Source organism: Pelodiscus sinensis, chromosome 19 (assembly GCF_049634645.1).
Source record: "Pelodiscus sinensis isolate JC-2024 chromosome 19, ASM4963464v1, whole genome shotgun sequence".
NCBI classification, from domain to species: domain Eukaryota; kingdom Metazoa; phylum Chordata; order Testudines; family Trionychidae; genus Pelodiscus; species Pelodiscus sinensis.
The window spans coordinates 8,647,281-8,663,030 of record NC_134729.1 but is presented as its reverse complement, the minus strand read 5'-3'; the positions used below and the strand labels follow the sequence as shown (position 1 = coordinate 8,663,030).

Sequence of the window (15,750 nt, the reverse complement as noted above, 5' to 3'; positions counted from 1 at the left end):
CCATTACAAGATCCTGTTTTCAGTGGCTTATAATTTTGCAACTTAACTGTTTGGGTTGAAATTTCCCATGCCCACTGTCTACCTCAGACTGAATTATTTTGGAAAGTTTCAGCCAAACCATATTAGTTGTTTCTGATCTTTTGGAAAATACAGTTTTCCCATGTTAAAATCATCCTTACAATTACATCATCGAGAATCCCTAGTACCCTGATGAGCAGGAACTTGAAATTCGGCAGAGTGGGGCTACAGAAGCTCATAGGTGTAAGCAGACAGCCTACAAGGAACAGAAGAAGGAACCAACTGACCTGCAAAGATAACTACAATCGTGGAGATCAGAAAGTCTAGAAAGAAAGTGAAAATTGCCAATCAAGCTGGCTTAGAATTTGTAAAGGAAATTAAAAACAGAATAGTAAGAAGTAATCCAGATATATTTAGAGAGAGAGAGAGAGAGAGAAAAAAAAAGTCAGGCTGCTATAGAGCAAGGAGGGCAGAGATTAAAGAATCTAGGTATGGCCCCAAAACCAAATTAATAATTTTACTTCAGTTTTCAATAAGGATAATAATGTAGAACATAGGGACAGAGCAGAATTATGTTCAGAAATGAAAGTTTCCACATCTGAGATGAAAGCAAAATTCAAAGTTTAATGTGCTCGGACCACTACCCCTTCTTACTTCTTCACATAGGAGCCAACAATACTGCCAAGAATGACCTTAAGTGGGTGACTGCAGATTACATGGTTCTGGGAAGAAAGATCAAGGAGTTTGAGGAGCAAGAGGAAGTTACGTTGGTGCAGTAATGATGGTTCTTCGAGATGTGTGTCCCCATGGGTGCTCCACTGTAGGTGTTAGATCATCCCAGCGCCGCAGATCGGAGTTTTCTTGAGCAGTGGTCAACCGGACCACACATTCACGGCATGCACCTTGCACCGCTCATGTCATTCGCACTCTTTTGATCTCTTGCGCGGTCCGGCTCCTGCCACTTCCTCAAGCCCACCCCAAAATCTGGAAGATATTAAGGAAAAAGAATCTGAGACAGGGAGGAGGGTGGGTAGTGGAGCACTCACGTGGACACACATCCCAAAGAACCGTCATTACTGCACCAAGGTGAGTAACTTCCTCTTCTTCTTCGAGTGGTGTCCCCATAGGTGCGCCACTGTAGGTGAATGTGTAGCAGTACTCAGTATAAGCAGTGGGTGGGCCTTGGATTTATGGTTTGACAGTGGTCAATAGGACCACGGAGGCCACAATAGTGTCTTTCGCCAGAGCCTTCAAGATTGCAAAGTACTTCATAAAAGTGTCATTGGTATACCAAGTAGTCACTCTGCAGATGTCCTTGAGAGGAACCCCATGAAGAAAGGCTGTAGAAGTCGTCACCACCCTTGTAGAGTGTGCTCTAGGTGTTTGAGGTAAAGTTTATTCCCTAACATATAACATTGCGTAATGCAGGAGACAGAGTTTGGGGGCACGTTGTGACGATAGCAGATATCCCTTATTGTGTTCCGCTATAGAAACATGTAAATGATCTGACTTCCGGAAAGATTGGGTCTTTTCTATATAGAATGCAAGAGCTCTGTGTACATTGAATGAATGAGATATTGCATCCTTTGTAGTTGAGTGTGGCTTAGGGTAAAACGAAGGGAGTACAATGGGTTAGTTTATGTGAAAGTCAGAACAAACCTTAGGAATGATGGAACGATGTGGATGTAGTACTAACTGTCTCTATTAAAAATAGTGTATGGTGGAACCGCCATTAAGGTTGCCAACTCACCGACACTGCGAACAGAAGTGATTGCCAGCAGAAAAAGTACCTTTAGCATCATCATAGAGAGTGGACAAGTAGCTAGATGTTCAAAGGGCGTCCAGAACCATTTCTAAGTTCCATGATGGTGGTGGTAGCCTGCATGGTGGGTATAGGTTGGAAAGGCCCTTTATAAATAACTTTGTGATGGGGTGAGTGAAAACTATCCACCCCTCAACTGGCTTGTGCAAGGCAGTGATCGTTGATAAATGCACCTTTAAAGAGGAGAGGGGTAATCCAGTGTCCTTGAGGGACAATATGTAATCCAAAACTGTACATAATGGTGCTGTTCTGGGGTCTAAATGCTTGTTAGAGCACCAAGAGAGGAATCTATGCCACTTTTGAAGGTAAGTGATTCGGGTGGATTGTTTTCTGCTGTGTAAGAGTACCTGTTTTACTTGGTTCATGCACTGTAGTTCTTCCTGGTGGAACCAACAATGAGTCATGCTATTAGGTGGAGAAGATGTGGCTGCGGGTGAAGTAAGGATCCCCTGTTCTGAGTCAGAAGATCGTACTGAATTGAAAGGTGGTAGAGAGGCTGAGGAGACATCAAAAACAGACAAGGAAACCATATCTGTTGTGCCCAAAACAGTACTATGAGAATAACTGTCGCTCTGCCTCTGGCGATCTTCTCCAACACCTTGGGAATGAGCGGGATAGGGGGAAACGTGTATGAGAGGGGACCCTTCCAACTGAGAAGGCATCGCCTAGAGACTCCGGTCTGATGCCTGCTCAGGAGCAGTAACGGCAACACTTCTTGTTTATGTAGGAAGCGAATAAGTCGATTTCTGGTGTACCCCATCATTGGAAGATGGACCGGAGGACCTGAGGGTGCAGTTCCCATTCGTGTCTAATGTTGTCTGCTGTGATATTGTTTACTCCTGGTAAGTATGAAGCTATGAGAGTGATTTTGTTTCATATGCACCAGTTCCATAATTGGACCGCCTCTGTTCATAAAGCATGAGAATGGGCACCTCCCTGGTGATTTATGTAGAAGTGATACACTGGTGATATACTGTCGGTCAATATTCTGACACTTTTGCCTAGAATGCGTATAACGAAATGCTTGCATGCATTGAACACAACTCTGAGTTCCAATAAATTGATATGAAAAATAGTCTTTTGTATGGTCCATTGTCCTTGCATTGATATAGCACTCGTGGGCTCCCCATCCGATGAGGGATGCGTTGGTAGTTATATGAACGGATAGTTGGCCCCGATGAAATGGTAAGCCTGCTAGAAGATTGCAGGGATTGGTGCACCATATGAGAGAGTTTAAGATGTGAAGAGAAGGGGAGACCAGTCTGTGTACTTGTCTCTTGTGATGGGCGTATAGTGTCGTAAGCCAGTGTTGAAGACATTGAAGATGTAAACCGGTGTGGTTGACTACATAGATTGTAGCAGCCATGTTACCCATAAGCTGAAGACAGGTAAGTATGGGAACTGTGGGGCTGAGAGTAACAGTAGTAACCAGTTCTTGGATTGCTTAGAATCTTTGCATAGGAAGGTATGCTCTTGCCGATACGGAATCTAGCTTGGCACCTACGAATTCTAGAGTTTGTGTAGGTTGTAGCGTTGACTTCTGTACATTGAGTATAAGACCCAAGAGATTGAATGTTTCCCTGGTTGTTGCCACCATTCACTGTGTCTCCACTTCTGATGGACCTTTTACCAAACAATCATCGAGGAATGGAAAAGTAATCATGGCTTGCCTGAGAACAGGGGCAGATGAGGGTTTTGTGGGGCCCAGGGCAGCACAATTTCACAGGGCCCCCCTTTGGAGAAAAAATAGAAAAAAGGGGTCCCCCTGTGCCTACTCCTGCAGTAGCCCCACTCTGATCATGTGAGCTACCCCTGCTCATCCCCTCTCCTAACACTTCCCTCTACACACCTGTCCTGCCTCTCTCCTCTGGTGCTGGTCCCTCCCCTGCAGCTGTCTGCCATTCTGCTTCACCCCCAGAATACCCTGGCACCTGCATCTTCCCTTACCCCTGTACCCTCCTGGTGCCTCCCCCTTCCCTCACTGCCCCTGCGCCCTTTGCCCTCTTTTTCCCTGATGCCCATCCCCTTACCACCCTCTGTCCGTTCCCCTCATGCCCCTGTGCCCTCATACATGCCTTGCTCCATCCCCACCTTCCTCATGTCCACCCCTCCTTTCAAGCCTTCTCCCAGACCCTCCCACTCCACACTTTAGCCCCTAATGCCCTTACTCTCTCCTCTCCCAGCATCACCCTGTCTCCCCCTCCCACAGACACCTCCCCTCCTGACCTTTTTCTCATTGTCTCCACTTGGCCCCCTGGCATTTGTCTCTCCTGCACCCTGTCCCTTGGTGCCTTCCCCTTTCTTCTCTTGACCTGCCCCCCTCCCCTCAGCATAAGCCCCTTCCTCTGCCATCCACCTTCTGCCTTCCAGTTTGCAGGGCGGCTTCAATCCCAGCCAGGCTCCAGACCACGTGCCAAACCAAGTGGTGCAAAGCTGGGCCACACGGTTTTAAAGTCCCGGTCCATGACGTGACGTCACACCATGCCTGGGAGTCTCTCCTCTCAGCTGTTGTACGGTGTTTCAGCAAGCCGTGCATGTGCTCCCTTGGCCCCACATGGCCCGTACTGGTCGGCGCCGGGTAATTTAAAGTGAGGGGCTGTAGCACCCCATCACAATCCCCCTCCTCCTCCAGCAGCCGCCAGCAAGCCCTTCAGCAGACGGCCTGCCCTATATCAGCCGCTGTCTACAAGGAAAACACTCTTGGTGCTGACGAAAGGCTGAACGGTAGTACTCAGTATTGATAGTGATCTGTACCCACCACGAAATGTAGGAACCGTCTGTGCACGGGGTGAACAGTTGTGAAAATAGGCAGCCTGCAGGTTGAGGGCTGCAAACCAGTCTCCCTTCTCTAATGCTGGGATTATTGAAGCTAGGGTAACCATTTTGAATCGTTGCTTTTGAAGATACCGATTCAATTTGCAGAGATCCAAAATAGGCCGCCATCCTCCCTCTTTTTTGGTGTAAGAAAGTAATGGGAGTAAAACCCCTTGCCTCTGAAGTCCTCTGATACTATTTCCATTGCTCCTATACTGAGCAGTCATTGTACTTCCTGTTTAAATACGTCTTCGTGAGAGGGGTCCCTGAAGAGGGAAGGAGAGGGTGAGATGGGGGGAAGTGAGGTAAAGGGGATGGAGAGTAGTGCTACGTAGTTTGCAATATGCAGGAGTAAGGTGGCCAAAGAATAAAGCTTTCTCCCATACAGATCCATATGTTTATTATCCTTATCCATCATGTTTTTATATTATGGTAATTTGGCTCTGTGTTGAGCAGTGTTGAGGACTAACAATTTGGTTGAGGGTAGGAAAATAAGAAATCAAGTCACTTTGGATGGATGAAATATCGTTTGTCAGCTCTTTTGTGAGTTGGAGTTGCTGCAGCTGGGGTCTGCCATATCTCATCGGCAGCCTCCATGTCGTCATCATCTATGGGGATTGCAACTTTTCCCTGTTGCGAGGACTGGAGATTTTAAGGAGCCTGTGTTGTTTCTCAGGTACCTCAGGACATCACATTAACTGAGATGCAGCCACCCTTTCAAAAAGCTCCTGAAACTGCTTCAAGTCGTCAGGAGGGGAGTGGTCACCATGTATGACCACTTTGTCAGGGTATGACAGTGACTGATTGGTTGGTGATACACCTGGTGGGTGCTCTTCGACTTCGGAGAGTTGACCTTCCTTGGGTTCTGAATGATAAGCTGTAAGAGGGAGCATTAGATGGTGACATTGCTACTCCCTGACTATGTGAGTGTTGTGGGGAAACTGAGGGAGCACGGGAGATCAGGTGACTGTGGCAGCAAGGATTGTCGTATTCAAAATGATGATAGCAATGATGGGTTGAGTCATGCCAAGATTGATATCTATAGTATCTTGGGCTATGTCGTCTGTGGTAAAATTGGACTGGTGAAACATGCCGAGATGACATACCGCTTCTGTGGCGGTAGGTACGGGGAACAGGGTGAGCGCGGTGATCCCCTTGAAGAAGAATGAGGTAGGTATCTTGTATAAGGGGACAGTGCTAAACGGTACCTAGGCAAATGGTGGCTAGCTTGTTCATGTGGGATGTGCCGCTGTCATCCGTTATTTGAGGAGAATATGAAGAAGGTGGTGCAGAAGACGGCGCTGGTGAGAGCATCAGCAGTTCCGGGCTCGCCAATCTGACAGAGGCAGATTTGAGGTACTTTCTTCGGCACCAGAGGGCTGGACGAGGCATATGGTGCTGAAGATTGGTGCTGAGGTCATCGGCACGTGAGTGGCCAGCACCAAGGCTGTTGATATGTTTGTTGACAGTTCTGACGCTGAAGGTGCCGATGTTGTTGGTACCGCTGTACACAGGTGCTGTCGCCACCGAGCGGTGACGGTTACGACCATTGACAGCACCATTGCAGATTTTTGTTGCGATTTCAGCTCCGAACACGACTTAGGTTTGGACGCCACTGAGCCTGACTTATCACCGATACTCCCTTGGCTGAAGGTAAAGACCGAGCTGGCGAGGCTCTTTTTCGAGCTGGAGCGGACTATGGTGAAACGGCCTTTCTTTTCTCCGCTTTAGGAGACTGCAGAGCGGAAACTTTATGAGAATACTCTGGCAGCTGAAATGTTTTGTCAAATAAAATAATTTTTTAATCTTATCTCCCTGTCCTTACGTGCCCTAACGGTCAACGTGGCACAGTGGACACATATTTTAGGCACATGAACCTCGCCGAGGCACTTGATATACTCGGCATGACTGTCCAAAGCTGGCACAGCATCACGGCATGTGGCACACTTCTAAAACCCGAGAGAGCCCGGCATGGATAAGTGCACGATTTACTAACTAATGAACTCTTCTTTTTTTTTTTTTTTTTTTTTAAGTAATAAAATGAATTATAACAACTAGAATTAGAAAAAAAACCTGTAACTGACTACAAGACTAAACAGCTAACTATTCTATTCCTGCCAGGATTTCTCTGAGGAGAGATGGCTTGCTCCGTCTGCAACCGTGGGCAGCAAAGAAGGAACTGGACCACACAAGAGATCAAAAGAGTGCAAATGGTGTGAGGCATGTGCCGTGCAAGCATGGTTCAGCTGACCACTGCTCAAGAAAACTCAAAACTGCGGCACCAGAATGACCCAACATCTACAGTGGAGCACCCACGGGGACACCACTCAAAGAAGTTATGTTCTTATCCATCCTCTCTGTTGAAAGAAAAGGCCCAAGGTAGGTATTGTAGAATTTTGGAAATAAATGTGTGATTGCGCAGGTGGTGTCAGAGAGAGGGATTTGGATTTTGACCATAGCATGATGTTCCAGGCACAAGGATTGCTAGGAAGAGATGGGATCCACCTAACAAAGAGAGGCTTGCAAACCTAGTGGTTGTGTCTAGACTGGCAAGTTTTTCTGCAAAAGCAGCTGCTTTTGCGGAAAAGCTTGCCAGCTGTTTACACTGGCCGCTTGAATTTCTGCAAGAACACTGACTTCCTACTGTCTGAAATCAGTGCTTCTTGCAGAAATACTATGCTGCTACTGTTCGGGCAAAGTCCTTTTGCGCAAAGCTTTTGCGCAAAAGGGCCAGTGTAGACAGCTCAGATTTGTTTTGCACAAAAAAGTCCTGATCGTGAAAATGGTGATTGGGGCTTTTTTGTGGAAAAGCGCGTTTAGATTGGCACAGATGCTTTTCCGCAAAAAGTGCTTTTGCGGAAAAGCATCCGTGCCAATCTAAATGCTCTTTTCCGCAAATGCTTTTAATGGAAAACTTTTCCGTTAAAAGCATTTGCGGAAAATCGTGTCAGTCTAGACGTAGCCAGTGAGGGCAGCTTTAAACTAGGTTCATCAGGGGCAGTGACTTAAGCCCTGAGGTAAGCAGGATACCTAGAAGAAACAAAAGAAGGACCCCTGATTCATACTGAGAAAGTAGGGCAATCAGCTAGTTATCTTAGATGTCTGTAGATGAACACAAGAAGTCTGGGAAACAAGCAAGAAGAATTAGAAGTCCTGGGACAGTCAACAACTATGATGTGATTGGAATAAGACTTGGTGGGACAACTTACATGACTAGATCACTGTCATGGAAGGGTATAAGCTGTTCAGAAAGGATAGGTAGGAGACAAAAAGTGGAGGAGTTGCACTGTATGGAAGAGAGCAGTATGATGGCTCAGAGCTCCAGTATAGAAAAGGGAGAAAAGCCTGTTGCTCCAGCCTCTAAGGAGGGATGTCATGGTGGGTGTCTCCTATAAACCACCAGATCGGGTGCATGAGGTAGAAGAGGCTTTCATCAGACAACTAAACAGAAGCTTCCAGATCACAGGCCCTGGATCTTCTAGGGAACTTCAATCACCCCGACATCTGCTGGGAGACCAATACACCAGTACACAGACAATCCAGAAACTTTGAGAATGTTGGGGACAACTTCTTGGTGTAAGCGCTGAAGCAACCAACCAGAGGCCATGCGCAGCTTGACCTACTGCTCACAGACAAGGACGAATTGGTAGGGGAAGTAGATGTGGATGGCAACCTGGCAGCAGTGATCATGAGATGGTTGAGTTCAGGATCCTAAGCAAAGGAAGAAAGGAGAGTAGGATAAAGTTCAGATAAATCCATTAGGTTTTATTGTTTTATGGTTTGGGAAATGGGATCTGATGTCTGTGCATTTAAAACTGGGTTTTGCTTTCCTTTGTAACTAAGTTCCTGGCCCATGGTAAATTTCTCTTCCATGAGCATATTATTTTGTTACTTTTCCATTTAGTCATTATGCTTGCAACAGGAATATTGTGGTGATAATAAAAGTTCTTTCTCTTTCCTTTTTATTAACCTAGTATTGGTTAAAGTCCCTTACCTAAACCAGGCGGCAGGCAGCCAATAGAAATGCAGGTATGTCCTGGTTTGTACTTTAGGGATGAGATTTCCCTAGTGATCTTTCTCCTGATTTTTGTATTAATACTTGGGTAGTGGTAGCGGAGATTCTATCCCCAAAATCTAGGTTAAGATTTTGGGGGGCAGTTTTATACCAAAGCTTGGTAGATCAGCTTTTGGGGAACTTTTGCTGGCCCCCACGCCTGCATTTATCATGCCAGAATAGGGAAGGAGTCATGATAGTACCCTTGCCATGTATTCCATGGGCTCCACTGAGGCAGGAGCTGATGTGGGGGATACATCCATGGGTGGCTGGGCCAAATGGGATGTTGAAGGGAGTGGTCCCTGTATGAATGCCAGAAAGCTAGTGATGGAGAAGGAGAGGAGTGGCCTGATGAGAGCCTGCTCCTATGCCCAATTCCATAATCAGATCTTGGGGATAGCAGTGTAGGCGAGTGGGGGCCACTCTTTGAAGTGTTAGTGTGCCCCTGTGCTGTGGAGCGTGGTGAGCCAGTTATTCCTCTTTAATCAGACTGAGGAGATTTTTAAAGGTGCTGCATTTCGCGCAGCGCTTTCTTGTGCTGCGGTGCCACGGGGTGGTCAAAATCGCTCTGCACGGTTAGATTGGGTGCAGAGGGAGAGCTCACCAGAGCTGATGGAGGAAGCATATGTGGTTTATCTGAAGCTGCTGCCTCAGTGGTGCCAGTTGACGTGGCGGTTTTAGTTTGTGCCTCAGCTCTCCTGGCTGGCAGGGACTTGCATTTCTCCGCGATGCCAGAGACTGATGGCATTGGGGAATGAGAGGCTCTAGGCAGCTCAGACAGGAAGCATGCCGGGGAAGCCCTTGCAGCTTGAGAGCCTTTGCGGGGTGATGAAGCTGCTCTACCCAAAGGCTTTTGCTGTGCCTGCACCGCCTCTGGTTTGTCCCTTGATAACTTAAGAGACTTTTCCCAGAGAACAGTTTTAAGCAGCATTTCGACGTCTTTTCTGGCCCTTGCCATCATATTCAGGCAATGAGGGCACTTCTGTGCCACATGAGACTCTCCCAGGCATTTGACACATGAGGCATGGCCATCAGAGGTAGGCATTAAGTCACTGCATGAATAGCATTTTTTGAAGCCAGGGGAACCTGGCATTGCTGCGAAGAAGAAAAGTTGAGCGCCCCCTAGCCCCCCCACCAAGTAAACATTGAGAAAGCTTGACCTAAGTAAAACTGTGAGGTAAAAACTTAAAACTAATAGAGGATTTCTGTTTTTCTGTCAGGAAGAAGAGCACTGCTCTGAACTCCATCTTCACCAGGGACAGTTGAAAGGAACTGATGGGACTCATGCCAGGCATGCACTCCACAGGCTCCGGGGGTAGGGGTGGGGTGCTAAGTGCGCACGCATGGCACGAGGGGCACTGCTCACAAAAAAAATCTGATTCCCGGTCCAGGCATGCACTGAGACCTGAGTGGAGCATCCACAGGGACACCACTCACTGTAGAATTGCAAAGCTACTGTGATCCATGGCAGGAAGGCTAGGTTGCTCGAACGATTTCAGTCTCTGGGTCTATCTTCCTAAACCTTTTTTTAAGCTCCAGATCTCGCAAACTACATTTTAGATGGTCCCCTCCAGCTGAGAGCAGCGAAAAGGTGGCCCTTGGTAAAGCACCCAGAGTGAAATCCCAAGATGTGCCACATGGCCCACAGACAAGCCAGATGCTACTATTCAAACTAGAGGCAGAAGGTGAAACGAGTGAACAGGAACAAGCAAGGAGCTGAAAGGTGAAATTAAAGCTGGTATCTAACCTGTTGTTTCTGCCCCCCCCCCCCGAGTGCTCCCTAACCACACTCCAGGTCCTTTCAGATGTTCCCTGTCCCTGATGGAGTCCTGTGGATTCTGGTCTGTAGGACTGGTTGCAGCACACACCACTCTGCAAACTCAGAAGATTTTACAGATTACTTCTCACCTACACTATTGACATTGCAGCCACAGAGGGTCACAGAGGACTTAGGAATTCCTCCGATACTTGAGAGTAGGTGCCAAGTCACATCTGGGTTCAGAGGGCCAGGAACTCCCTCAGTGACAACCTTCATTTCAGAATTTCCTACTCCTGATGCTCAAAGTCAGAGCCAAGCAGCAGCTGCTTGATAGAGATCCGCATACTACTCCTACGGCAACAAGCCCATTCACAGGATCTGAAGTGAGCCTCAGACACTAATAAGCCTCATACGCATCCTCAAGCATGTGTAGTCATCTCCCTAAATCATCTATGTGTTAGCACTCGTCTGGGCAGCACAGTATTCCACAGCACTCTTCCATCTCCTCCACTATTTTAACTTCTCCCTGCAGTGCCCCCCAAACACCATCCCCCAAAAGTTATACATTGCAGGCACCCTTTTTCTTGCCAAGGACTTCTGGATGGAGCTTGACATTGGACAATGAGTGGCAAGGGGGTTGCTGGGAGAGGGCTGGGGGAAGGGAGGGTAAGGAGGACAACCCAAGCATCTATCCACAGTGTCCCTGCCACACTTAGGACTCCCAGCTTTGCACTAAACAAGTGGACAGAGCAAGAATCTTTTCAGCTTCTCACCAAGATCCACATGTCTGTCCCATTCCTAGTCCAGGAACTCAATGCACGTCTACACTGTAAAAAACACCTGTGGTAGCAAGTCTGAGAGTCCAGATCAACTTACTTTAGCTGTAAGGGTTCACTCCAGGGGGCTAAATAGGCAGTGTAGTTGTTCAGGCTAGGACTGGAGCCCTGGCTTTGAAATCCAGCAAGGGGGATGGGTCCCTAAGTCTGGGCTCCTGCCTAAGCCCAATGTTTGCACGGCTTATTTTTAGCCCTGTGCATGAACCCCCATGAGCCTGACGTCAGTGGACCCAGGCTCTGAAACATGCTGCTACAGGACATCTATTTTTGAAGCATAGATGGATCCTCAGAGCAATCCATCCCACCTGGAGAGGAGAAAACTGCCCACACCACAACTGTGCCCTGCTCTCACCAGAACAAAGGGTTAATGCCCGAGCACCTTTGGCACAGATCACCTATAATATGCAGACTCCTGGGGAGGCACTTTGCTGTAATGCAGGGCAAGTCATTTGGAGAAACTCTGTCCAGGCCTGACCTGGCACCCTCCCTAAAGCTCCATCCTCGCCTGCATGCTGAGTGGAACTCCTGGAAGCCACAGCAGGCTGGCCAGGGTACATGCAATCAGATGGCATGAGACATTAAGTAGGAAGAGTGAACTTGCTCGATCACCTTCCTCTTCTGCACTGCATGGCTGCGCCTACACTGGCATGATTTTGCACAAATACTTTTAACGGAAGAGTTTTTCCGTTAAAAGTATTTGTGCAAGAGAGTGCAACTGTGTAGAATTTTGCCACCCCTCTGACTCCAGCCAAAACTAGGACTCTCAAAAGGGGGCAAGCCCAGACTGACGGGATTGCATTCAAGATGTTTTAATAGGTCTTAGAAAGTACAGGAGAGTTACAGAATAAAGTGTGAGTGAATGGAGTCTTGTAGCGATGCCTGCTCATTGCTTTACTGCCATGGTATCCATGAAGGGTGAAACTAAGGGTATGTCTAGACTACATGCCTCTGTCGCCAGAGGCATGTAAATTAGACTACCCGACATAGTCAATGAAGCCGGGATTTAAATATCCCCGGCTTCATTAAAATAAAAATGGCCGCCATGCTGTGCTGGCTCAGCTGATCGTCAGCACAGCATGGCAGTCAAGACATGGATTGGTCGACAGGGAATGCCTTTGTCAACCGTTTCTGTAAACCTTGTTACACCCAATGGTAACCATTCAGAAAAGGGACTAGACTCAGCTGGAGCACAAATTTTATCCATCAGGGCTAGATCCTGCCAGTTGCCAAGCACCCTCAGTTCTCACTGAGATGGGTAGAACCTCACATCTTCCCAGATCTGCTCCTTAGATCATGGTGTCATGGGAGGTGGTTAGATGCCAATAACTGAAATTAAAAGATTTTCAGGCCTGGATTTTGTCTAAGTAACAGAATGCTTTGACTATGGAAAACACAACTGCTGTATTCCCCCAAAATGGAGTCTGTTGAAGCATTTAACACAAATGTGATGCTGCATTTGATTGTATTTATTAAAAGGCACTATGAAGAGTTCATACTTACAGAACACTTGCCTTTCCCAGCTCTCTACTAGTTATAGCATCCAGTTCCTTCTGGCCAGCTACAAGATGTGCCTTTGTGAGCCATTCAGCCTTCTTTGGGCACCCTCTCTGCTCCACCAGATCTCAGATCTGGAACCCAGATCTCAACACTGGACCTGACTGCAGCTTTACTAGTGACAAGGGAGCATCCCATGTGTGCATATCCTCAGGCAGCACACAGTTTTTGTGCCAGTATAACTGTCAGTTAGGGTGTGGCCTGTCTTTTTTTTTTTTTTTTTTTTTTTAAATCAGTGGCCTTATATCAGCACAACCCCTAGTGTGAACTCTTATACTGGTATAAAGGAGCCTTATACTATATAGCTTATTACCTTCCTCATGTGGGAACAGTTATACCAATAAAACTTCTTGAACTACTTGAGCTAATCAAATTATCATTATTTGTATTCCTATCTTGCCTAGGAACCCAAGTTGTTGTCACTCCTACCATTCAATCACATGCTCCAATCTCAGTCCAGCTGACTTCACAGAACCCTTTATTGTACAACGTGACACAGCCCATTAAACACACTGCGTAGAGAGAGATGGTCCATGCCTATGTGTGTGCCACTACATGAAGGGGATACACAAGATTTTCTTTCCATCCTATCCAAGCAACATACAAATTTGTCCTGGTTTAAACAAACAGTGTAAACCCATGTGGTGTAAATGCATGTGGATATGCTTATGTCAATTTAGATTGTTTTTAGAGCATCTGCACACAGCTGACAGAAATGTAACAAAACTGGCTGAAAAATATCACATCACAGTTACCCAGATTTAACTGGTCTAAACACAATAGATCCTGGTGACTTCTTTCCTGCTCCTCCTTTATAGCACCTTGCTGCCAAGACAATCTATTGCTTATAGCTTTATCAAAAAATGGAATCAGGTTTGGAATCATCTAGATTGGAATCTTCTAGTTTGGATCCTCCAAGCCAAACTATTATCATTTACATGTTTAAATCTTCCTCATTACCACAGGAAGCTCAGCTAACACATCATTCCTCCTCTTGAAGGCTCTGCTCACTGATGTTCTCCATCATCCCTGGCAATGCCCCTGGTTTAGTGATTTGTGGAAATTATGGCTAACAAGCCCACCATTTCCTCTTCTAGGGTCTTCAAACCCTTGGCATCAACAAGGTCAGAGTCAGCCCATGTAAACATATTTACTCTCCCGATCTATGTTTTGACTACTTCTATTCAGCCCTTTTTGTTAGAGCATAAATATAACTCATGGAATCCTCAGGCACACTCCAAACTGGATTATGCTTTGGCATTCCGCTTCACTTCCTGTCCTAAAGAGATGTGCACTGCTAGTATGTTGAAGCCTTGGACTTTCCCATTCCACTGGCTGTCAGAGATAATCCCAATACATAAAGGGGATGATTCCACCATCCTTACTCACATGAGTAATTTCATAGATTTGAGCAAGTGGGTGTTCAGGAGTTCTCAAAATTCATCAGGACAGCAGGTTTAAACCCCAAGTTTGTAAAGCATTTGGGGGTAAGAGACACGTTGTGATCATAAATCACTCAAGTTTATGCCAGTAATTTGTCAGTTTTGTTCCTTGCAGTGATGGTCTTTGGATTAGGGACGTTAAAGTGCATTATGTAATCGTGTAACTGTGGAAAACTCCCTGGTTACATGGCTGCACGTGGGGAAGGGGGAGGGAGCAGGAAGAGGCAGCTCCTGTCTGCCACCGCAGCACTGCTGCCTCTCTATCAGGTTCATTGGTTAAACCTTGTAAATGGTTATACTTTCACATCCCTACTTTAGATGACACTATTTTGAATTCCACCTTTAGTTTTTAACACAGAGGATTAAACACGGTAAAAACTGCCTTGGAAATTAACAGAGCATGTATTAGTAATGAGACTAATTTTAAAGGGTGTTCTTTCTTTCTTTTGCTGCACACCTCCAAAGACAAAACAGAATTTCAAGCATGGAAGGTACTGGTGGCTCAACAAATCCACCACACTCTCCCAACGGTGCATAGTTGCTAGACACCAGTTCTTATTCATGTGGTGCACTGTCTGCTTCAATAGATAAGATCCTAATGCAACAAGTGCTAAGCTCATAAGATAAACACTCATCATGGAAAATAAGCTTTAGCAGACAGCCATAACTGAAGCCAGAGATTCAATAAATACTATGGCTTTTTAAACTGTACCACACTGCCAATTCACTGAGGTCATTAATAATGTAAGTGACCTATCCTCATTAGGCAGGAAAGTCCTTGTAGCCTACTTGGTCTTTACCAGGAGTTCACTCCAACAGGAGAAAACCTAGTTTTAGCAAATCAAGGGGCGGAGAAGCAGAAGAGCCCCAAACATACACATCCCACTCCTGTGGCTTCCAGCTCAACCAAAGGAAAACAAAACGAACTGCCTAGGAAATGCAAACACTGGATTGATTCTGCAGAGGGCTGAACACCTGCGATTGTCATTGAAGTCAGCAGGAATGGAGGCTCAACCCTGGGAGGTTTTCATCAATTTCAAGGCCAGGTAAGACCAGTCTGACCTTCTGTTCAAATACAGGCCAGGGAAATGGTCTCCAAATAATTCCTAGGGCAGGTCTTTTGGAAAATCATCCAGCCTGGGCCCATCGCAGGCAGAGGCTGCTTTGCAGCAGCCTCCCATGCCCTCTCGCTAGGCAGCAGCAAGGTGGGAGGCAGGCAGCACCGCAAAGATGGTGCTGGGGCGGAACTGGCTTTTCAGCCAGCTCCCCCCCAAGCACCGGCTCTTACTCCCCCCCCTTTCGTGGTGGAAATGCGAGTAGTCACCTAGGCTTATCATGTAGTTGACTACTTGCTTACATCCCTAGTTCACACATTTCTGAAATAAAAACCAATGCCAGCAGTTATGAGTTAGGCTAAGATTACATTATGGTGTCATGAATTATGTGACTTT

General features: G+C 46.5%; 1 protein-coding gene and 1 long non-coding RNA gene across 9 annotated transcripts in view; one reads left to right on the top strand and one right to left on the bottom strand.

Moving 5' to 3' along the window:
- WIZ (WIZ zinc finger) overlaps positions 1-15,750 on the bottom strand; it is a 167,804-nt gene that overhangs the window by 125,743 nt on the left and 26,311 nt on the right. The gene's annotated exons all lie outside the window — the stretch shown is intronic.
- Positions 2,568-10,130, top strand: LOC142818946 (uncharacterized). Its single transcript, XR_012896636.1, has 4 exons — positions 2,568-2,682; positions 6,776-7,033; positions 8,629-8,683; positions 9,929-10,130. It is a non-coding gene; the product is annotated as an uncharacterized LOC142818946 (long non-coding RNA).